General features: G+C 43.6%; 1 protein-coding gene and 1 long non-coding RNA gene across 4 annotated transcripts in view; one reads left to right on the top strand and one right to left on the bottom strand.

The window, feature by feature from the left end:
- Positions 1–22,867, bottom strand: part of SYN3 (synapsin III) — a 189,593-nt gene that overhangs the window by 61,037 nt on the left and 105,689 nt on the right. The gene's annotated exons all lie outside the window — the stretch shown is intronic.
- On the top strand, positions 2,377–8,684 carry LOC128788446 (uncharacterized). 2 transcript variants are annotated; one of them, XR_008431088.1, is made up of 4 exons: positions 2,377–2,458; positions 5,916–6,006; positions 6,276–6,370; positions 8,426–8,684. It is a non-coding gene; the product is annotated as an uncharacterized LOC128788446 (long non-coding RNA). The 2 variants fall into 2 exon arrangements; XR_008431087.1 differs by lacking the exon at positions 8,426–8,684 and having other exon boundaries at positions 6,276–6,477.

Here is a 22,867-nt window from a genome sequence, read left to right as displayed (position 1 = left end):
CTAGTGAGGTCCTCTCTGACCAAGGACTGATTAGAGAAGATGCTGATTGTGCAACTGATACCAGTATTAGTCCCAAAGTGCATCCATCTCAAACTCAAGTTCCATGTAAGTATGATCTGTGGCTGACTTGGAGTCAGAATAATAAATGGGAATCATGTTGCTTGGCATGAGGAAATCTAGCTATAATGCTGCTCGCCATATTTTAGAGGAAAAATAGCTGTCAGGCATGCAACGATCTAAGTCTGCTAGGAAATAACTCTATCTGCACAGTGAACTTTGGGAAATCCCCCTGTCAAATTCACTGACTAGTGACTGTAAAGAATCACAGAACAATAGATATTGTGATTGGAACAGATGTAGAAGTCATCTACTCCACCCACAGAATTATTCACAGAAGTACTATTGCCAGCACATCATCTGGTCAGCCCTAACTCTGAATTGCTGCATCCTGAAAACTGCCTAAATTGGATATTCTATGACCTCTGTGGCCAGTCTGTTCCAATGCTGCGCTACCTTTATAGGAATTTCCTCCTTAACGTCCAACTCCTGTGGCTCCTGTTCAATGTTATATCATCTGATGCTGCTGAGGAAAACGTGGATCTGTTGTGCTTATAATTACCCTTCAGGCAGTTGCAGGTTGTTTGATTAGCCTTCCTTTCACCTGCCTCAACATGCCTCAGGTACACCCTTGCCAATCAAGTGCTCCAGGCCTCTGACCACTTCTGGTCAGAGTGGTAGACTTCTGCTGGACACTCTCCAGTTTCCTCCCATCCCTCTGCCATGTTCAGGTTCCAGACTGGATAGCGTGTCCTATGCAGCCTCATCAGTGTCAGGCACTAGGGGAAAGAACTTCCCTAGATCTGCCAGCCATGCCGCTCCTAATGTAGTGCAGAACGCAGCTGCCTTGTGCTGTCAGTGCAGGATCAGCTCATTCAACCTGAAATCCACAGTAACCTCCTGACCTTCATCTCAGCCAGTTCTCTCCCAGTGTGTAGGAGTCATTCCAGCTCAGATGAAGAACTTTGCATTTCTCTCTACTGGACTTCATGAGGTTTCTGTTGCTACAATCCTTATATCTTTGAGATGCCTCTCAGTTGAAGATGTCATTTGATGTGTCAGATGTCATAATTTTGCATCTTCCAATGATATGCTGAGGGTGCATGAGTATATTATCCAGGCTGTTGGTGAAGCATGTGGAACACAGGATCAACCTTTTGTGCACACCATTTATTACTAGGTGTGATGCCAAGCCTTTGATCATCGCTACCTTCTCAGTCTTGTGGTCCAGCTGATTTTTAACCCACCTAGAAGTCCTTTGTTCCAACCTTGGCATTAAAGAGCCTAGAAGATAGCAGAGCTTCACCATTTCTATGTGTTTCTAAAGCAGCACCATGGGGTATTGTTTCCAAATTAATTGAGATTCTCCAAAAAGATTGTCTGCAGAAGTAGGGGGTTGATAAAGGAAAGACCATGTTCAAACTGAAATTAGGCAGTTATGGAAGATAGTGTGGCTCTGTTGTGCTGGAAGCTTCAAAACTGTTGCTTTCCCGTTCTGCTATTGCTTCTTTCCTTACAAAAATTGAAATTTAGATCGATTGTGCAGTTAAAGGAGAAGGGATGAGGCCTGGGGTAGTGACAGTGAGCTGATACTGCCAGGTAATGTCTACAGACCCAACAAACTGCAGTGAGAAAAGGCCACTTTCACCTTATGTTGTCCAAACATGTTAACTCAAAACATCTTTTTCTAGGAAAAATTACCCAGCATTCTGTCATAACATTTAATTACAACAGACTTATTTCCCCACCCGAGATAGACTGAAAGAGTTTCAAAAGGTGAAAAAATTAAATCAATTAATTTTTAATTTGTTTTGACTGCAAGTCCTTCTTCCTGGTGTGAAAAGATGGGACCAAAAAAACCCATTCACTCTCCAAATGTGCCTGGCTCTGGATTTGGATATTTCATATCCAAGCTCTCTGCCTGTAGTTCATATTTGCTAGCAGGAGATCAGGGATTAAGACGACCCCACCCATCCAGGTCAGAGCTGTTATAAGGGGGCCTTTTATTCATTCAGTTGTTCCTTACCCATCCTCTTTCGCATTCAATTTCTCTTTGGTTCCTGTTTGGTTAAGGGGAATTACACATCCATATGGTTAGGAGAGAATGGATTCCTTCTTCCTCTGTAGACAGTAAGGAAAACTAGAGGAAGCATCAATTTGTAATATAAGATGACCAAAGAAATCCTTAGCAATTATTTCATCACAACTGTCTAATTATGAGGATACAGTTTCCTTTCTACACCTAAGGAACTGTAGGGCTCAGCTACATCACAGATGAGTGTGATATGACTGAACAGTGCCAGAATTAAGTCCTAATGGAGAAGTTCCTCCTGTTGCTAAGCTGGCTGGGTGACCTACTTGTACTGTCACTGGATACTGAGCATCCTTGTTCGAACACAAAGTTGGTATTATTGCTGATGCTTAGCCTTACTAGCTATTTCTCCCTGCCACCCATGATAGGATTTAATCTCAAGTAATCTGAGGTGGCAATGAAACATGATGCAAAGCAACTTGGAGGGCTTTTCACTTTGGACAGGCTTATTCAGTTTGCCCTGTATTGCAGAGTTTATTGAATACCAAGCAAGAAACCTGTTCTCAGGGAAAAGGCTTTCTCCATATATATGATGACTTGCTGCAGTGAAGGAAGCTGCCCTGACCTTGCTTTTGTTCCTCTCCAAAAGCCAATCCAAAGGTACAAAACCAAACTCCCAGCAAGGAGGTGAAGGAGCCGGAGCCTAGAGGCAGTTTCAGCTGTCTGGTATCATTTCTTTCCACTAACATGAGCCTCCTCAGGGACAGGGGTCAGCAAACTGGGTTCCCACCACCCACTTCACATGGCAGGGACTACCTTTGGACTTGGGGGTGAACAGAGGGAAATTTCCCTTCAGCTCAGTCAATGCTGCGATGAGGTGACTTTGAGTCCTCCATCTTTCGGTTACTTATTTTCTTGGCATTTCAGTGAAAGGCAGAGAATCTGTTTTCCATTTGCTGTACTTTTACTGGAGACTGTAATTGCTCTTTGAACCTTCAGGAGCAGGAAACCCATTAAAGGCCCAAGAGGACAGGGATTCAGTGCCAGCCAGCACATTCCTTAGTTCCTTTCATCCTGCAAGAGGAGAGTGCTTCTGGCTTCTCCAGAAGGGATATTACTATGTTTTGTTCAAATGTAAGGCTGATTTCAAGAGTAATTTTACCACTCACCTTATAGTTTTCAAAATTCCTGCTATTTGCAGTATTCTCTTTACGGTTATTAACAGAGAAATATCTATGGGAGGTTATTACAGAAAGCCCAAGTATCAAGCTTGCTTTTCAGTATCTTGCAGACTGTAATGGACAGATATATTAACAAGAAAATCTGAGCTGGGGCATGGCACATCAAACTGTGGAAAACTGTTGGTCAGAGCTTTTAAGGAGCCTCTGGAAAGAGAATGAGAAGGCTGCATTTGTATGGGAAATAAGACCTGCCTGTTTCAGGTAGAAAAAAGTATGAAAAATCTTTCATTCATGATAATATGCCTTTAACGATGCAGTTGCCACTCAAGAATATTTTTTGAAGAAGTGAGATGGCTCAGAATAGGTGGGATTGGCATTTGCTGGATTATCTTGGTTGTGCACCCCCTCTGTGAACTGCTGATAATCTTCCAGAAAGTGGGAAATGGTTTGCTGTCACTTTGCCTCAGTATGGTGCCCTGCAATGACTTTCTGGTGCATGAGACCCCCAGGGTAGCTAGCTGGCTGTGTCTGAGTCTGTCCCACAGACTCTGGAGAGGGAGAGAAGGAAGCAGCACACCACAAAGAGAAAAGGGTAAGCCTCGGAAGGTACTTCTAAGAAAATAATGGCAGGCTGGGGTAGTACTGGGAGCAGGAAGGCTCAGATATTCTCAGCCTAAAAACTGAGATTGAGGAGCTTGGATCAGGTGCAATGAAAGAAGCAAAAGAGATTATGTTAAGGATGACCCGGCTGAAGTTTGTTTGTTATTCTAGTGAAATTCACAACAGCTAATCCTGTGCCAGGTTTTAGCCCCTTCAGTAGTTGGCTCTGTGCCATTTTAATAACACAGATTGTCACTAAAGCTGATAGACTGATCTGGGGAAATAGAGGATAGTGCACAAGAGTATAAGTGAAGTGGCTCACACTGTTGTCCCATTCTCACCATGCTGAAACGGTAAAAGGAAAGGAAGCAGGAGACACGAGAATATCCATGTGTCATGAAAATGTCAGAAAGGCCTTGAGACTTCTCCAGCTGATGTCTGGGAGTGGGTCCTACTGGAGGGGAGCTAGACAGACCATCCTAGTGATGGCAATACTTGCAGAGGAACTGTCACTTATTTTCTGTATTTCTCCTTACAAGAGATCAAAAAAAAGGATTTTGCTAGGCAGTGACAGTGCAAAGCCTGTCATGCATGCTTTGTGTGTCCAACAGAGACACTGACATATTAGCAGTGGTCATGGGTTAAGAGGGAACCCATGCTGTACATCACAGTAACCATTTTGCTTCCAATAGAAAATAGCACTTTGCAAGTGGCAGCTTCTCTGCAAGGGACCAACAGGTAGCTCAGCTCTGCAGTTTACAGCAACAGCCAGGTTCTGAGAGTGGGGAATCTTTGCTGGTAATCCCTCCAAACTCCTTTATCTCCAAATAATCTAGCACAAAGGGCAAGGACAAAGCATTGGTTCTGGTCCTCAGCATTGTCCAGATACACATCTCCTCTCTTTCTCATTCTTCTTATACTTCAGGTTACTTTAAATTAGGACATATTGAATTGTGGAATTGTTTAGGTGGGGGAAGACCTCTAAGATCAAGTCCAGACATTAACCTAACACTGCCAAGTCCATCACTAAACCAAGTCCCTAAGAATAACTTTTACACGTGGTGCATATTGCACACAAAATGCCTGCATAAAATATTTGCAATGGCTGTGGAGGCAAGTGCTTAGAAACCGAGGAAATCCAGGATGAAAGTTACCTGGGCAACTTTTGAGCATGCCCTGATGGCTACTCATGGCTGTGAAAGGCTCACAAGGGCTCTCTAGGGTACCCCCTGCCTCATGTATCGTGGGACATTGATGGCAGTGGTCAGCAGAGGAAAAGGGACTGCAGAAGCAGCAAGAGTCATCACGGGACTGAAGGGATGGATTGCTGCCCTGCAGAGCTGGCCAGTGCTCCTGTCATCCAGTGTAATGCTGGGCAAGTTAGCCAGATTCCCCATGAATGATTGTGACAAGGCTGTCCATTGCTTTCTGCATGCCTGACATAGCCTCCAGTCCCAGACTGTGCTCTGAGGCCAAGCAGGGTTATTTTTATTATGAATTGATTCCCTGATCCTATTTGCAGAACAGGCCCACAACTGAAAGTGAGCGTGTGTTGTGAGACTCAGTGTAGGGCCAGGGCGGGAAGGCAAGGGCTCTGCTGACCAGGGTGGAAGCTATTGAAGCTGGCATTGCAGCCAGAGCCCCCGAATGGCTGAGCCACAGCTGACCTGCAAAAGGCAATGAACACTTGCAAATGCACCTGGACTTTGTGCTTTGAATATAAAGTGTTGCAGCATGGTAGAAACTGAAAATCCAAGTCCTTGTCATTCTGGATCAAGTACACAAATCTTCTGACTTTGCACTTTCAGCAGGCAGCCTCTCATTTACAAAATACATAATATTTTCTTTCCTGATGTGAAAACAAATTTGTTGATGTTTCTGAAACAGTTAGATATTATATCTTGCTGAATGTCATGAGCTCAAAAGAGGTTTTAGTCATTCTGCTCTCAGAACTTTGTTTAAACCCTATGAACTAATGATCTAAGTTCATCCACTGAGCAGAAGGACAAAGCTAAATCTGAAATGTTTATTTTTTTTAATTGCAGAAATCTTGTGAAAGAAATAATCTACATTGCATGGCTCAGAGTATGGAAATTAAAACTTCAGTGTCAACCCTTGTACGGGCACTTCTCATGGGTAATTCCTGTCTTTGCAACTACAACAGTATTTGAGTGTAGTTTTTGTACTCAGACAATACATTTACAGTCATTTTCACTTGTAGCCTACCAGTCCCCGGTGACCTGAAACCTTCTCAATTGAAAATGTTTTGTTTTAACTAATAGTCAGCTACAAGCTCAGTTAAGCCAGAGCGAATCTTGTATATAGACAGCTTTTCTTGTAATAAGTGGTTTATTTGATTTGGCTTCCTCTGCTCTTTTTTTTTTTTTTTTTTTTTTTTTGTACAGGAAAAAATATGAAACATGTGAACATCTCTCATCATCTTTATAATCTATAAACCCTTCTGGATGGGCTTACTAGCACATCCCTGGAGAGACAGCAGGTATGTGTGGGAGCTGGAGTATGTCTGAGATGGTGGCCACTGACCTGTTGTCTGATTTTTTTTCAGAAGCAAAGTTCAGCAACACTTCTGATGGGGCAGGCTTTTACTACAAAAAAAAAAAATTGATTGGAAAATAAAAAGAATGTAAGAAAAATAGTGTTTTAAAACTTTTTTGTTTTCTCTGCTCCTTGTTTACAACTTGGAAGCAAAGGAACCAGATTCTTTCACCCCGTGAAAGGTTTAAAACAGGTTAAAGCACCAGCTTAGGATTTTTCTTAAGTAATAACCAACAAGCAAAGCTAAATCCTTTTGCAAAATAACAAATTTAATCGGACAGGCAGCTTTGCACCAGCTTCCGCCAATCAGCTGCCCAGTGCAGAGGCACAGGAACCGAGGGGGCCACAGCTGCTCTCCAGGGAGACTGGCAGGGCTCCAGCACCAGCCTGCCCAGCAGATAAAGGTTCCAGCCTGTTGGGAACATGCAGCAAAGTGTGTGACTGTCCCACTGGTACTCAGCGTTGGGAAACTATTAGAGGAATGTGTAGCTCAACAAGCCTCTACACACATGGCTCTGTTTTTTCCCTTGAGATAAGATTTTGTGTTATGAATTCTCAGGGCTTCCCCTGTTTTTCTGGCCAGAGGAATCCTGCTTAACCCAGCAAATGATGAAAGGGGGCCATAACATGGGACAGAGGCAGGCCTTGTCACCTGAGGCACCTGGCAATTCATCAGGAAGGAGTTTTATAAAGCAGGCAACTGTCGCTCTTGGCACAGCTGTCCCTGCAGAAAGCAGGCAGCAGCTCCTGCAGCCCCATCCATGTGCAGTTCAGATGCCCTGAGCTGGGTTTTAGCAGCACTATGGGCTGCTCAGAGCCCAGTTCAGGCTCCAGCCCTGAACAGTTCCTGGGATGAGGATATTTGCTAACAGCTCTTTGTGAACTCTGCAGCCTGGGTTATCAGCACACACTCCAGGCAGGTTACAGCGAGTTCGAGCTTGCCTGCGTGACCCAGGGGCTAGCCTCTGATTACAATGTCACTGTATGCTCAGCTCTACACCCCCTCCTGCACTGGCTCCTTTGACAGACTACTTAATACACACAGCACATTTCTGAAAGGAAGAAACAATTCCCCACTCCACTCAGAGGCTAATGGAGAAAAGTCTTGCTCAAATACAAGTGCATGAAATGCTTCAAAGTAATTTTCTTGAAAATGGCTGGGAGTAATTTCCTCCTTTGCCTCAGAACTTCTTCTTACTCTTTCTTTATTTATATAAATACTTGCAACAATGGCTAATTGTCAGAAAAATGTAAGCTATTTTTTAGCAGGATTCTTGTCTGCCCATTTCTACATTCTAAACTTCTGTCTTTATAGCTGAGGTCTTGACTAAGTTATATAGCTCAGTACTGTGCTAGGTACTACCTCCCCAGAACAAGCCTGTTGGGGCTGACAAGCATTTTTGTTAAAAGCCTGAAATAAAATAATCTGTTCCAAATGACTTATTCTTGGCTCTGGCAACTATTTGTGTGTATATATGCCCCAAGTTATGTTAATGTGGAAGTAACAGATCACAGAGAGCTGGTAGTGTTGTATATGATACTTACACATTAAGCCTATGGCCATGACATCACTGCCCTTGTTCTGGGCTCCAGTGATGGTGTAGCCAAAAAAAGCGTAACTGAGAACACAACTCATTGTTCCTCTCAGCTGCTAAGGCCCTATTGACTTTGTGAGTCACGCTCAGCATGTAGAGGTGACACATTCCCCCATTAGTGTTACTAATTCCTTGGTTTGGGAAGGGAATAGTGCCTGCTCTAAGAAAACAGGGAAGGGGTGGAGAAGCATTGGAACTCACAAACTCACTAGCATGGCTTAGCTTTTCTGAGTTCGTTTGTCTGCAGCACATATATGACAGTAGGGTCTAAAGTTGTTATAAACAGAGGATTGTCCTGAGGCTTAGATAGGACAACTACTATTTTTTGGTGAATCCTAATGAGAGCCTCAGGTTTACTGCAAGATACAGGGAACTAACTTAGATCCTGTGTTTCTGTTTTGTAGGCTGACCAGAGGGATGGAGAGCTATAGGGACAGAATTGCTCTACTGGCCTCAGTTGGAGAGAAAAGAGCTGAAACAGCCTAATACTGATCAACATATGCTAGCACATATGGGTGGATTTGTGTAAGAAAACAACAACATCATCATCATAAAAATGAGGATAATGAGGATGACCAAGTGTGAAAAGCTGGGACTAGCTGTGCCATAGTAGATCACCACCCTTAGCCTCATGTAATGGTTTGCAGTCTTGGCAGATAAAAATACAGAAAACTAAAGGACCAGAAAAGTCTGTTGAAGAAGTCATCTTTGAGCAAAAAAAAGCCAGAACCCAGCGAGGATCAGGAGTGCTTAACAGGAACTGCAGGTGGTGGGAGATGTTTATCTGGACCCACTTAAGAGGAGCTGCTAAAGGAGTTAGAATAGCTGCAAGAAGCAGCAAGACAGAGGGACTGGTCAGGATAGCTACCCTATCTCAGCTCCAGCTTGAGGAAGCCTTTGCTACCCAGCAGGTGTGTGGCAGTCCCCCTGAACTGTCAGCTGTGAGTAGAGTGTTTCCAGACCAGGGGAGCAATGGTCTGCTCTAGCAGCTGTGCCAGCAAGCAATGCGAAAGGGCTTTGGCAAGTATCATTTTGGGAGCTGGTGGATGCCTGTTATTTTGTTTATGTTCCTTTGTCCTTCTTTATTTCCAAAACAGTGCTGTTCTGCTAAGCCATTTATGATTTGTGAGCAAGGCGGTAGAACTCTCTGAACATTCAGTTAATTTATTTTTCTCAGGTTGGAAGTTGGAATACGAAATTCTGTTTATTAATGAAATTGAACTGCCCTTACTGTTGTCAGTCAGACTGGAAGAAAGAGTACATTTATTCCTTCCTTAATGTTTTATCTTTCCCTTGTCATATACTTGAGTCAAGGGTGAGGAAAGCTGCTTATTGCCTGTGTTTGGGCTTTTTTCAGACTTGATGAGTCTCTAGTGAAAGTCTGCATGAGGAGCCATTGGGAGCTGGGTACCACAAAACTAGGCTTTCAGTTTATATACAGGAAAAAAATAAAGGGCCTGACCCCTTGGCAGCCTGGCAGCTTTTACCCCTCTCCTAAGCAGAGCCTGAATTCCTGACTGCATCTGAGATGTGCTCACCATGTGTGGCTGCAGTATGCAAAGGTGTGTAGAAACTGGATATAAAATAACTCATATGAGTGGTAGCACAGGTCTAAGGTCAAACATACCCGGGCAAAATCCTGGGAAAATGCCCAACAAGTGAAGCACATGCCAGCATTGATGCACAGCACTGCAGTTCCCTGTGCTAGCCAGAGGAATGAGAGAGGTGTGCCCCCACACTGCCAGGTGTCTCTAGGAAACTGCCAAGGTATTCTAAGTTTCACCTGGGAGGCCTAGGAGAGGAAAGAAGAGCCTTTGATTATGTCCTCTGCAAATGGGGCCAGAGCTATGCTCTGATGATGCCACAAGCATTGCACAGAGCCTTTGTGCAATGAAAAAATGTAAAAAGCACAGAAGCTTTTTACAGCTTGTGTTCTGATGGCCATTCTGGCGATTGCACTTTCAGAGCAGTATAAACAGCATCAGCAGTATGAAAATATTTGTTACATTTGAAGCCTTTGGAGTTCAAGACTGCTTCTTACTCTTGTGTTGCTCAGAACAGCCTGGAATGATGTCTAACATACCAGACTGCTCTCAAGCCTGAGAGATTGTTTCAGCAGTAATCAGGACTGGCAGAAGCCAATTGAATCAGGCAGAGAGAATGCAACAGATTGGCCTGAGGCTGTTCATACAGCCCTGAAGGAGTCAGCTGCAGGGAAAGGATTATTTGGGGAGATAGATCCAGATCTTGTGATACTTGCTCAGTTGCACAGGGTGAGCAATCCCCTTGCAGGTAACCGTACGCTCACAAGGACATCTTTGTCTGTTCTGTCATCACCCCCCTGGTATTTGTACACAGACCCTAGTTCCATCTACCCCCTATGAAAGCTGACCCCCATGTGCTGCTTTTTTCACAGGGACTTGATCTATTCCTGTGTTTCTCTATCCTTGCTAGAAGAAATTGTTTCCTAAAGTCTAGCCCAAAAGACTTTCATCATTATGAGCCCTTTCACCTTGATGCTGTTCTTGGATCCCCTTGAATAAGATTACGAGGTGCTCAACATCTTTTACTTTCTTAAATTTACTTAAATTCACTCTTCAGAATGGTGTGTTCTGCTCCTTTCCCACAAAGGGGAAGGCTCCATGCATAAGATGCTGCAGAGAGCCTTTGCCCCCACCCAAAGTCTTGTTTTTCAGAGTGACGCACACCCTGCTCTGCTATTACTTAATAAGAAGTGAAGTCACTGCTTTCCTCCCCTTTAAACTGCTCCACCCTCAGTCAGGAGGTCTGCTTCTCCACCCTTTGGCAAAACAGCTGTTTGGGGGTGGAGGTGAGTTTAGGGGTGGTGTTGACCAGCTTCTCATCTGGGGAGAAAGAAAACAACCAGTCTACCCTTGTCAAAGGTCTGCTTCAGAGCTGGGAACAGCCCTGAAAGCTGTCCCTGCTTCTGTGTTTGTGTGTATTTCATGTGAGCACAAGTTAATAAGATCATTCACGTCAGTCTGCGAGGGTGCTTTAGGATGCAAAGAAAAGTGTGAGCACAGTAAACCACCTGGCTATTTTTAATCTGTCTTTTTCCCCCCTCCAGAAGAAAGTTTTCACTGGAATTTCTACCCTCCTACTTTGGCAGGTAGGAAGAGGCAGAGAAGTTGGTGTGTAGTGTGATGTGGGTCTAAATTTTCTCTGCTCTGCGCAGATCTTTCTCACAAGCAGTGGGACGGACAGTCCCTAGGAATTGGGTGCAGCTGTATGATGTTGCCTTACCTCTCTCACTGCGAGCTTAAGTAGCCCAGAAGCTGCCCTAAACATACTCCAGCTTCCAGCAATCCCTTAGGGACCACATGCCAACTAAACATGCCTGGAACACAGTGTGGTGCAGCCACTCTTCCTTCCCACCCTTGACATGCCCTTCCCTGCATGCTGGTGGCTGTTCTGGCTGTCTGCTCACTGGGCACTTCACTGCAACAGAGAAACCACAGGCAAGGGAGGGATGCCTGGATTGCATTCTCTGTCCTTGAAAGAAAGAGTGTTGACATTTGGGGCCTCAACATCAAGGGGAAGGCTTTTAGGGAAGGCATTTGTTCCAAGAGGTGCTATGTCGCTCTAGAACCTCTGTGTTTAAAAAGGGGAAGACTGTGAATGTTCATTCAGAAAAGAAATTGTGTCATGCAAGGAAGCACAAAAAATGTGAAGGAAACTTGTCCTGGTAGGGGAGGCAAATATTTCACCTGGCTCATGCAGAGGGTGACAACTGGAAGGGACCTCTCCCATGAAAAGGACAAACAGATGGTAAGGGACAGAAGGCAAAAGCAGAAGGTCTGGCAAGTGAGGAGGCAGGTGGTAGGTCCAGTGGTCAGAATGGCCAGCTGTCCTGGGTTTGGAGGACTGGACCTTCACCTGCTGTAGAGCAAATGTAGTTTTGTTCCAGTTTTGTTGGGACCAGTAGAGGAGCTCTCTGTGTACATAACTACTTTTCTGCTATCTCCTGCTTCAGCCAGTCTGTACCGGCTCATGCATTCTGTTCCACTGTGCTACAGCAATTTATACTCCAGTCTCTGTTCTCCTTGCTCCTCAGGCATTTCCTGGCTGAAGCAGCCATTAGCTCTGCTCTGCTCACTCAGATGCCTTATGATTATTTACTTTTAAATAATCAACTCAAAAGCAGCAAAGAAGAAAGTAGGGGTCCCATTAATTTTTTTATTTGTTTATACAGAGGTAGCACCTCACTCAAACACCAACATCCCCATCATGCCAGGTGCTACACAAAAATGGAACCAAGTCTGTGTCCCAGAGGGAAATGATTTTTGTATTAACTGAGACAGACGGAGTGCAAAGATGCAATGAGCTAATATTGGTTAATTCCAGTGGTCTAGGACTTCAGCGTTGCATTGTTACAGAGCTCACATTCCTGGGTCAGAGAAACCATATTTTTGGGAATGTTCAGTGGAAATGGTTTTGGGACTGTACCAAAGCCCTCCCAGGATTCCAGTTTCCTTAGTCTTAGCCTCAAAGGAATTTACAGCTGGCTCGGACAGAACTGGAAGTCCCCACAGGAAGGATTTTGTTGATATTCAGTCTTAGGAGGACAGTGAGCTTCTCTGTGAAAGGCAACACATATATCTGTCCATGACCACAGCACCACACCCACTACTCCTCCAAAACAGATAGAGTTTCAAGGGCTCACATGACCACGTCCATCTGTTCAGGGATTATTAGGACAACCTGTAGATGGGGGCTAGGAGCAGGGGGGAGATTCCCTCCATTCATTCCTTCAGTTTAGGCAGGACTTACCTCTGTCTGAAGGTGAAACAAGCTGCCAACACTTCTTAAAAATGAAGGGACCTTCTGCAACCAGCAGAGCTCCCAGGAAAGCAGCTCATGAGGTCTGTTTTATGTGCAGACTGACTGCTTCCTGCCAGCCAGAACAGGGTGCTACAGGCAGTCTTATCCAAGATACCCTAGTCAGTCTTTTGTTTCTGGTCCAACACAAAACCAGAAGTGTCCGTCTAATCAATAATGTAAATCTGGCCTCTGACAGCTCAAGGAATACTGCTTTTCTATCCTTGAGAGACATAATAAATATCTTTTCCCCCTCCTCATCAGTTTCTCAGGATTCCTCACCTGACTCTAAGACTTTTTAAATCAATCAACGAAAAATAAGGTTAGTGGCCCAGTTTCCAGGCCTTGAACTAAATTTTCTTACAGAGCAGAGTCAGCATCTAAGGGCCCATATACCCTTTTACTGTCCACAGTCCCACACATCCATCACTTAGAGCACACACTTCTCACCTGCAGAGCATCCTCTACAGATTAGTATGTGGAGAGGAGAGGCAATCAGGATAGGAAATCCAAGAGAAATTTAGAGGAAGAAAAAGAGCCACCTGTTGCTCACGTTTCTGGGAAAATTTGGTTGAACCAGGAAGAGTAATCCCTGACCTTTTACCTTTCTTTTGTACCCTGCAGTGCCTCTCAACTTCAGACTCATCACAATGTGTACAGCAAACCTCATGGTAGATAAAGCATTGACATCAATTCACCACAGGAGTGTAAAGCAGGTAAGACTCAGAGTTCCATGAATGTGGTATCTGCAGTACAAATGCCACATGCTGCAAGCTCCTTCACTCCTGGCATGGCACATTTATTGCCACTATGTTCATTTTAAACCCTCTCTAACATGCACTCAATGTCCTTTGGCAGGGATTCATCCTGCCTGTTATATATCAGTACAGTGTTTGGGACAATGTGGTTTTGGTTTTTCTAACAAAGAGCAGTGCCAAAACATAATGAAAGTATATCAGTCGTAGCCTGCATAGGAAAGGCAGTGTCCATGGGATGATAACATCTTTGGTGGTTACCATAAAATTTTAAAGAATAGGTCATTCCCCTCATATACTTTAAAAAAACCTCATAAACTTGGTATGCTAAGAACTTCTAATATGACTATATCTCCCTTATTTGGAAAAAAAAGCAAATTATGCTTCCAGTTGCATGGTCCCACTTCATTTTTTTGATATTTGACCTGCAGATTAGAGGTTTTCACGTCATCTGTCAACCCACAGATAGTATCCCAAAGTTCAGTGTGTGTGAGAGAGATAGGAAAGGAACATTAGGAACAGGCCAACCACAAATAGCTAAAATTAGCTATGAGAACTGGAGTGTTGAGGTCTCTGAGGAACACTAGTCAAAGGAAGAAAATGGTTGTTTGCTAAACTCCCACTTATTCTACTGCCTCTGAGGCCTCCTGGCTCATATCCCTGCCCAGACATCCTCCATGGCTATTTAAGAGGATTTCCCCCGCCCCTTCCCCCTCCACTGGCCATAAGTTTCCTTTTTTGTAAGTGCAATACAGAGTGATATGGGATTCCTGCTCTGGCAGCAAGATTCTGACTGGAGACAGGAAACAGGGGCTCTGCAGAGCTCGGCCTCTGTGACAACACGGACGTCACACCCACGTGCAGACAGGGATGCTTCTCACATATGGCAATGATCAGCAGCTCCCCTTTTTCCTCCCCTTCCCTCTTCCCCAGAAGGGCTTACAAAACCCTTGAGGGGCCATGTGTCGAGTTAGAAGCAGTCTTTAGGAAGCACGGCTGTGTGAGGCCTCAGTTATGACAGAACATGATTTCTTGCATAATTCTTTCAGATTTTCTGAGGCCAGTAAATTTGAGACTGTAAATCTTCACGTGACCAGAGCATATGGTCTTAGAATAAGACATGAAGTGAATTACAAAGAGACAGCCCCTCTTCTTCAGAATCTGATTAATGGAATCCTTTGAGAACTATCCCTTACATGCAGCCACAGGCATGGCTTTAAAAGTTTCCCTCCCTCCTTCTTCCCAGAAATGCCTGATGGAATTAGTTGGGTTATTTTGGCAGCACCAGGTTCCCCTATTTTCTCCTTCCTATTTTTGAAAGCCGTTTCTCAAAATAAAACCAAATGACTATGACTGCCTAATCCTTCAGATTATAATTTCAGGGAAAAAAAGAATAAAAAGATTGTTAAAAGTGATTGCATTAATACATATGGAAACACCTTAGGGGACTTGGATATGTTGTCTAAGATAAGGAGGTATGTTCTGGAGGCGCAGGAGGAGAAGGAAATGCTCTTGCATTCACTGCGAGTGAGTATGGGTTTCCTCCAGCCAGCTCTCTGTAGTGCTATTGCTTACATCCATGCACAGATTATGCTATATTAGCCTCTCTAGGTTAAGTTGCCATTATATATGGTGTTCAAAAGTAAAGTTTTATTCTGGATGGGGAAATCAATTTCAAATGAAGTAAAATATTTCCTTCCTGGCTTGCTCCTTCTTTTTCATGGGGCAGACTGTGCTATTCTTGATGATCCTGCTTCTTTGGCACAGAAGAGACTTTATATAAGTACCAATTGGAGAAGGTTTTCTCCAGCAATAGCTCATTCAATCTCAATACTGGGAGGGAGAATTGAAATGCCTTCAGTAGGAACATCCACAGCTATCCTGTGAGGAAAGGCAGACCAGATTTGTGCCTTCTATCCTAGCTGCACTAAGGATTTGTTGGCACTGAGCAGACCTCCACTGCTGCCTTCCAATTCCACTCACTGGTCTTGTGGTGGTTCTGCTGAACTTGAACTGAGGGAAAAGGAAGCAAGGTTTTGCTTAAAAATGCTGGGTTGTACTCTAGGGAACATAAAGATACAGCTAAAATGGAAACATAAAATGCTTGTCTATCTACTGTCTTTTGTACTGTCAGGTGCTGGGAAAAGTCTGCTGGAGAATCATATCTCTGTTGGTAGAAACTGCTGTTGCTCAGCCCTTTGTTTATTATTTTCCATTAATTATCTCATGATTAAAACTGTAGATTCCTCCCATGCATTGCATAACTTTTACTCTGAGAGCATTTTCCTCACTGACCTCAGCTAGGGAGAGCCCTTCTGCTTCTTTGGCCTGTGTGGTGAGAGTTCAATCTCTTCTTCCAGTTATCTAGGAGAGGAGAGGCATGCAGAGGCAGAGGGAGAGAAAGAGGAGAGGGAGAAGAGAGAATGTGCTGTGCTAAGCTGCTATTGGACACCTGCTTCTGCTGGAAGTGTTCAGTACCTCTCCAACCTCTTAGCACTTGAGATGAGCCACTGCTTTGGAGCAGTCCAGGATCCCACTGCAAGGCACTTGGGATAATGCCGGACCCCTGGCCAACACTATGCAAGAGATTTGGTGGCACAGCTTCAAACAGCAAAGCTACAGAGAAGTGTTTGCTTGCTCAGAGCACATGGTCAAGCTTTGGTACCTTCAGATTCCAACTTCTGGTATGTAATCTCTACATACAGACTACACCTTCCTGGTTCCTTCCAGCTCTGGGTGGTTCTCACTGAAACACCCCTCAAAAGCACCCCTCAGAAAGGCACAGTGAAGGGATAGAGGCTGTCAGATTAAAGGAAAGGGGAACAGGGACTGTGGATTATCTCTGTCTTCAGTGGGCAAAGAATACTATTTTCGCACATCTGTGCTAAATCAAACACTGATTTTTTTCACTCCTGACATTAATACATTAGGTGTGGAACTCACACTGCTGACCTGAAAAGTTCCTTTGAGGAATGCATTACTCTTCATTCGGGAAGAGCAAGACAATAAACAAGTAAGTGTCCTCACTTCAGACTGCAGATCTACCATCTCCTCATCTTTTGTCTCACACCAAATGCCAAGATTTATGGATAAAAATTCCAAAAGAGTGAGGAAACTGAAGCGCTGCCTTTTGCTCTAGAGAAGAAAGAGATCCGTCCTTGAAATCTCACATCGGAAATTCCCCAGCTTCTGCTGGCTGGGATTGTGAGTCTGAGGGTAGGGCCTGATGTCAGTGAGCAGTCAGCTACTATTTAGAATACAGCATAGATTTGGGAACACAGGAAGAAAAGCATTGAAAAAGTTTGGATTTATAAGAAAAATCCTATGCTGGAGCAACAATCTCTGTTGGGATTTTCATACAGAGGAACTGCTTCTCACTTTTGACATCATGTGGTGGCATGCATGACAGGAATCACTGAGTTCATTCCCTGCTGGGACACTATCCTTGTCATTAGAGACTGTCCTTGTAACTAATACCTTAATTTGCAGTTTCAGGTGAGAGACTGGTAACACCTGCACTATGGGGATGAGGAGACTGGCTTTTTCTTACAGGCAGTTTCTGAAAGTGGAGCAGGGAGAAGCAACTCAAGACAGCAACTTTTCCTGCACTCACATCCGTTCTGCAGGTAAAGACCCTTCCTTCACACCTGACAGCCCAATACTATCTCCAGCCTCATTAAAGAAATGAAAAGAGGGATGCAAGTCCCGTGGTACTGCTCTTTCACATGTATGGTGATTTTAGGGTAGTCCAACTTGCTTTAAAACCAGTGACACATCCTAGGGACTGGCATATGGAGGGGCTGCAGCGCTCATAGCCTCAGGATGGTCTAAGTGCTACAGGATTACTGCCTCCCACCTGCGATCTTTCTCTACCTCCCTATACTCACACGGGGTTGTGGAAACAGCTGTATCCTGCCAGTGCCCTCTGATGAGAAGGAGAGAAAGATTATGCTGAGAGATGAGGAAGTAGGCTCAGTCCCTGCCTTCAGAAAACTGGTGAGAGGCAGAGAGATGAGGGAAGAAGGATCTAGCTGTTCAACATGCCAAAAAGGCCATGTCATCAGGTCAGTCAGCTTTCCCCCCAAGGGAGGCTGTATTCAGCTCTCCTGCTCCTCTGTGGCCAATCATCACTATGAAAAGCCAGGTCAGTAGTTGAGAGAAAACCAGGGATGCAGTGGTCAGCCACCTTCAGTAAAAACAAAAAAATGGAAAAGTTGAAAATGAAATCCTGGACTATGCCAGGGGGACCGAAAAGCACCAAGATAATCCCTCACCCCTGCCAAGCAGAGCAAACCTCATCACAGGGAGGGCAACAAGCTGTGAGAGACATGCCAGTCTGCCAGGCTTTCTGCTAAACATCAGGGAGCTACTTGGAACCCCACAAATACACACAGCAACCACAGTGGCCAGTATTCAAATCAAAGCCTCTCTCATAGAGAGAGACATTTCCTATACAGTACCTAGGAGGAGGCACTATGAGATTCTGATATAAAGTGAGAGATAATCTGTAAGTTCTGTCCCACACTTGAATTTCAGCAGGACATTAAGGCTACAGTGAGAGATGGCAATCTCTGACGGCCACACCAACCTTTAGGCTCTTGTCTCATCAAAAGGAAGACTTGCCCCATAGCTGCTCATGGAGCTGATGCAGGGAGCAGATGTTACTGCTTTTCTGTGTCTATCCCTTCTTCCTCAAACTCCTCTCAAATATCTCTACAGAGATATTGTCTTCTTCAAGTTACGTGGATAGAAACGTCAAACCTCGATTGCAGCCATGAATCTGCTCATGAACTCTGCTGGCTGCAATGCCACAGAGCTGCCTTAAAGCTCTCTTAAAAATGTGAGGCATTCCAGTCATTTTAATTACTGTGCATTGCATAAGCCAGAAACCAGTTCATACAAAGGAACAACAGAAAAGTGATTTTCAATTGCTCTCACTCTCTTCTGTATTTAGTGCAGCCTCCAAATCTCTGGGAACACCAGCTCTTATTACCATTTGAAGCACTTCATCTATTTGAAATCTCTTTGTTCAGTCACTTAAAGCTATGATGCAGTTTAGAAGGGTTTAAAAAAAATAAAATCAAAACTTCAATTTGGAAATGGCTATAGCAGCAGGAAAGCAAAACAAGAGAAATGGAAAGACTTACTATAAACAAAAACGAGAGAAAATTAATTGCTTGGAATGAGGCATAGGCAGGTAGAACCAAGCAAATCATGTTGTGTCCTTCCCTCCCGGATTCTGTCAGACCATCTAATCACAGCCTCCTGGCTTGAACCCCGCATGGTACTGAGCCCTCTGGCCCTCGTCCAGAAATGCACTTAAGCTTATATTTAACTTTGTGTATGTAAATGGTTCTGTTGACTTCAGTACAGCATCTTGTGTGCTTAAAGTTGAACATGTGCCTTAGTGTTTTGTTGGATTTGGGCCAAAGAGCACCGTCATGTGCAGGAAACATTTTCAGCTTGATATGGCTGTTAAAACATATTTCCTGGTTACTCTTCTGCAGCTGATGCCACATCACAGCCTGACTGGAGGATCCCCACACTACTGAGAGGGTGATTTCATATTCCACAACCCTTTATAATGTAATATTCCTGGAAACACATGGTGCCTACAGTCTGCTACCACGTGCTCTCAGTGGGCACAGTCTCTAAAGGATCCTTGAAGACTGAACACAGTATAGAACTGTTAGAGCTGATGAAAATTTAATGGTGTACCTCCAATGAAAAGCTTGGGAATGGGATGGAGTATTACCTATGTTTGGCTTGCAGACAGGAAGGTGACATAATTCCTTTGCAACCTCAGAGAAAGAGATCAAATGAATTTTTTTTTGGTATGTATTTATGGAATCAAAGACATTTTTGAAGAAGGAGTATTCTCATTTTAAATAGCACATGAAGTTCACTGATACAATGGTGGAATTAATAGGAGTTTTTTCAACTTGTTTCAGGCATACAAATCATAGAAAATACAAAAATTTAAAACAAAAAGTCTTCTCAGAGGACAGTGTTAGAAAAGAAACAATTTACTGAAAAAGAAGCAGATAATCAAGAAATATGAGAACCTTTTTCTAATGCAATGCATGACCATTCTCTACTATCCTATGAGATGGCAGGAGTGTGCTGTCGAAAGGACATCAGATAGCTCTGAAAACACCTACCCTTCCCCTCATGCTGCATAAAAGCAGAAAAACAATGAGACCTCCAACAGGGCATGATGCTGAGCTGGTGTAAAATATATGAAGATCATAAACTTCAAGAAAAGCTTTTAGGACAAAAGGATGCTTTTGAGCAACTTGTCAGGTGGACAATTTAGAATGCTAATGGCAAGATTCCATGCTCATGAATCAAGTAAATTTGCTGTCAAAGCATTAAAATAAAAAAGAGCCCTTACTTCAGAAGCTTTTAAAGTTAATATATTGTTAAGGAGGTGGCAGGGCTGTTGAACTGCAGTTGAATTCTCCTGATTTCATTCATACTAAGCTCAGTTTAAGCCAGCTAAGATCTGGTGAGGAACTGAAGTGTTACTAACCACTACATGTGACAGTTGTCAGGGTATTTTTCTCTGGTGATAGTAGGATTTCTCTCTCTCTCTCTCTCTCTGTGCCTCCCTCTCTCTCCCTTTCTCTCAACCCTCCTGGTATGTGTTTTTTTTTTTTTTTTTTTTGCCAGCAGTTGCTGTAGTTTGATGAAGCCCTTCTAAAGCAGCTGGCATGCCTCACAATGAAATGTGATCAGAAGGCAAGTGAACGTGCCTTTAGTTCATATCTCAGTCTCTGTCCCTGGTTCTAGGTGGGTCTTGTGAAAGGAAAATTATGTTAACATGCACCTGATATAAACTAATATGAGTATCTATGAAAGTAGAAGGTAATTCTCCTTCCTTAAATTTAAATAAGACACCCAGCTTAATATGTTTACTTTTCCAAAGAATCGGATCTTTAGGTACTGCGGAGGAGCTGGCTCCATCCGCGGAGGTCGGAACCATCTCTTGCAGCGCACTGCCCCCTAGCACTGCCGCGCACATTCCTGCAGGATGGAGGGGAGAGGGACACTGTGCTCAGTCAACAACACCTGCGGGACATGGCTTTCCCTGGGAATTTTCACACCAACTATTGACCCAGCCCAGTCATGCTTGGCTTGCGGGATCCGACAGGATCACAGCGTGAAGTTGTGTGCCTGCTCGGTAAGGCAGAGAGATCCTTAATTGTGTTCAGCAGTGTGTTCTTGATGGAAGACTGGAATAACACAGATTTCTTTATTTGGTGACATTAACCAAACGTGAACTCGAATTTTCTCATATGAAGATCGAGGTGTCTATTTTCTCCTTCTTTCAATGCTACCTTCTTTATGGCCATATAAGGCTTAAAGTTTTACCTGAGCAAAGAAGCGGAATGATAGTTTTTATTTTATTTTTTTTCCCATTGCAGTTTTTCCCATGCAGACATGGCATAGAGGATTCTCCTTTCAGTTCCTTTATTGACTTTCTCTGTTACTCTGACACCATTATCAATATTTTCTCATATAAATAAACACTCAGAATCCTTGCCTGGCTTTTTCAGAGTTCACTTTGCCAGTAGGTCTTAAGGGGAAAAGGCTAATATTGGATATCTAATGGATATTATCAGATGATAACATGGAATATCTCTATTTACAGATGATAAAATGAGTGTAGAGGCAGATTAAACTATTTAACAAAGGCCTCGAGGTGGCCAGTGGCCATACTGAACTTTCCTGAGTATGATTTACTTTATGTACTTTACAAAAATAAGACATTCTGGTTTCTCTCTGTGAAGTGCACTCTTCAAGAGGCAAATAAATATTGTTCTTATTGTATAGTATCCAGTCCTGATTGAAAAAACTGCACCCCTACTACTGTAGATAAATTAATATATTTGAAAAATAATATCTAAGTGTAAAAACAGTAGGTGAATCAGCTATGACCTGACCAAACACAGGTATGCTACTCCAGGCAATGATAATACAAGCACTAAAAAAATTTCTGGATCATCTCCCAAGCAGTGGTATAGAAGATAGTGGTAAGCCTTGCTATACTGACAGCCTGCACCCCATCCCTTCCAAAGAGATGTGCCCAGCCCTTGGATCAAGCCGTGTCACTCCTTTTCATCTGATTCCTTCTCTATATCTGATTTCTTCTGATTCTCCTATTCTCTGATTTCTTCTTCTATATCTGAAAGGTGAGCCAGTTCCTGCAATCAGCACAAACTTGGTGTCATTTTAACTAGCTTGGTCAGCCTCACTGTAAGCAAGCCACTTCCATACCTTGGAGGGCCCTGTGGAACTCCAGTAATTTGTAGGCCCCTTCCTCTCCCATTTCACAAATCAAGGAGGTGACTAAAGGGTTTGTTTTTCAGTCTCCTCTGAATGTGTCCTGCATCTATGTATCATAGACTCTCAGCATTTACACAGCACCCAACAGCTTAAAAGCTTATTACAAAGCATTTAGCATGTTAGTCCTTGGAACACACAGGAAAGGTGTTATTATAGGTATGAAGAAACATACTCAGGGGAGTTACTTGGCCAGAGAGTGAAGGGAGGTGGTGCAGGAGCTGTGATTATAATCTAGTTGTGTGTGGGCCAAACTCTCCCTTATTTACACCAGTGTCAGGTTCTGACAGAATTCTACTACTCTCAGATATTGATCTGAGACGCTGATAGGCCAAGTGTATCTTGATGTTGGTGGATATCAAACTTTTTACAACAACAAAGGAAAAACGAGAGTGCCAGACACACCTCATTCTTCTTCCGTGTTACTCTGCTGAGGTCAGTGGAGTTGTTCCTTGTTTACACCCAGTGAGACTGAAATGACATCCACCCATCCTGATGGATCCAACCTCACTTGTAGTACTTTGAACAGGTAGCCCAAGTACCTCAAGTATTTTTTGTGTAGGGTTTCAGACTCTGAGGTGTCTAAATGGAATGATCTATTTAATACCCTGTCTCACGCATACTTACAGGACCCGTTAGTACCTCAGCACCGTCTGATTTTTTCACTGTGTTCACTAATGCACATTCCTGAGCAGCTCCCAACACTATTATTCCATGACACGGGGATTTGAAGCACAGTGAGGCAAAGCTGCCACACAGGTTGTCTGTGTCACAGTGAGGATAGGAACTTGTGTTTCCCACTGCTGGCATTGCAACCTTGATCCCTTCTGACAACTCCCATCTTGAAGCTTTTGCCTACCGATGCTCCAAATAAAAGCCTTCCATAAGACAGGAGATTTTAATTTT

Source organism: Vidua chalybeata, chromosome 5 (assembly GCF_026979565.1).
Source record: "Vidua chalybeata isolate OUT-0048 chromosome 5, bVidCha1 merged haplotype, whole genome shotgun sequence".
Classification (NCBI taxonomy): domain Eukaryota; kingdom Metazoa; phylum Chordata; class Aves; order Passeriformes; family Viduidae; genus Vidua; species Vidua chalybeata.
The sequence above is the reverse complement of the archived record's forward strand: the minus strand, read 5'-3'. Positions and strand labels throughout refer to the sequence as shown.